The following is a 1,825-nucleotide window of genomic DNA, read 5'->3' as shown; positions in this document are numbered from 1 at the left end:
GTCCGGGCCTGCCCGGCTGCGCTGCTGCCAGGCCGGCCGGCGCGCCTAGTGGCCCCATCCCTGTGCTACGCGCTCGGCTACGCGCTCATCCCCATCCGTGATGTTGGGCTGTCGAGGTGCGATGGTCGGTCCCGCGAGTTGGCACCTGTAACTGAGCTGTAACAGAGCTGGCCCGGGGAAGGGATACGGGTGTAGTGCCTATGGGACAGAGGGTGTGCTGGTACCTTGCATGGTACCGCGGTGGCCGCGCCTAGGGAGCGGGCGGTGGTACGCCCGGAGGGAATGCCCACGACGCAGGAGTCGGTGTGGCTGGGCTGAGCGAGGGGGGCTGGCAGGGGGGAGGGGGAGCAGCTAGGCGCTGCATGGTGGTGTGGCCCGGCTGGGGCAGCCTTCCAGGAATTGGGAGGGCGTGGGCGAGCGGGAGGGAGGGGGGGGGGAGCCGAGCTGCGCTCTGCTCTGCTTGGGTGGCAGCCCCATATGACTGCCGGGACGGGCTAGGGCGATAGTGAGGGGGGGTGGGGTGGGGGGGCAATAGTGCAGGTGGGCAGTGCTGGACGGCCCACTGGCCAACATTACTCGGCCCGAAAGGTAGTTGTGCGGGGGGACGGTGGCCGGCCGCCTTGGGATGGAAGGGTTTAGCGGGTGACGGGCGGGAAGCAGGGGAAGAGAACAAGAACGTTAAGACACTCACGTTGGGAGGGCATATGCGCTGCAAGTGGGTAAAGGGGCATAAGCGCTGCAAGTGGGTAAAGGAGTGGCCCTTTAACCATGTTTAGGCTAGCATCGCTGGGAGGGGGCGGCTGGGGCCCCCCACCCTCCATGTCAAGTTGAAAGAAAACAGACATTCGACACGGTCGAGCCCGGCCCGGCCCGGGCGGCAGGGCAGGGGCGGGAGGGGGAGGGGGCCTCGGCTGCCCCCCCCCACCCATTAGTCGCAGCTACACTTGCACAAAGAAAGAGGGACAATGACGGTGGGATGCTGTAATTAAAAACACCTGCCAAACACCAAATACAAGGACACATACGCATATCAGCAATGTTTATGGGGTCCCCCACGAACCACGCACTCTGTTGTGCCTTACCGCTGGTATGTTACCCCAGCTACGTCCGCTGTCGAGGGGTCAGCGGGCGTCCAGCCGCAACCCCTCCCACTCCGGCGGCCGGCCCGTGCCCAGCCCATCGACGGCACGGACAGGAGGGGGGCGGGGGGCACCAGGCGGCGCTCCCCGGCACGCCGTGCATTACCCCCACGGGCAACTTACATTTCTAGACATTTGCACAACACAGACACTTGCACCGCACTCACCCATCTCGTTACTGCACTGCACTGATCACTGCACTTTGACACAAACGTAGAGAAGACAACAAACTGTGGTTTAGATGGCTCGGCCCCGTCTCGGTCGGTGCGGAGCGGAGCGCCTTCACCGCCTCCGCGCGCGTCTGGCGGGGAGCGAGCCCTCAGGCCCCGCCAGACGCAGGGGCGTGCGGTGCACTCCAGACGTCCTCACCCTTCGGCGTCCCAGGGCCGAGTCCCTCCATCCAGGTCTCCCCCCTCGGAAAACTATCTGCGCGGCTCCACCACCATCTCCGTGAGCTGACACGAGACGCGACTGTCCGTCGCCGACGGCCAATTGCCTCCCCTCTCACATGTCGGCTGCCTGAGAGACGACGGTGGCGTGGCGGCGAGGTTGGTCTCGCTGTCAGCGCACGGACAATGGGGCTGTCTCGCCGTCGGGCAGCAGCTATTCGGCCTAGCCTTCCTCCTCCCTCTCGACCTCTTGCTCCAGCTCCGGTGCCTTTCAACTTCCTCATACCCCCCCCCCCT

The sequence above is a fragment of the Frankliniella occidentalis genome, unplaced genomic scaffold (genome assembly GCF_000697945.3).
Source record: "Frankliniella occidentalis isolate FOCC.00 unplaced genomic scaffold, Focc_3.1 Scaffold737, whole genome shotgun sequence".
Lineage (NCBI taxonomy): Eukaryota > Metazoa > Arthropoda > Insecta > Thysanoptera > Thripidae > Frankliniella > Frankliniella occidentalis.
Note: the sequence above shows the minus strand (reverse complement) of the source record.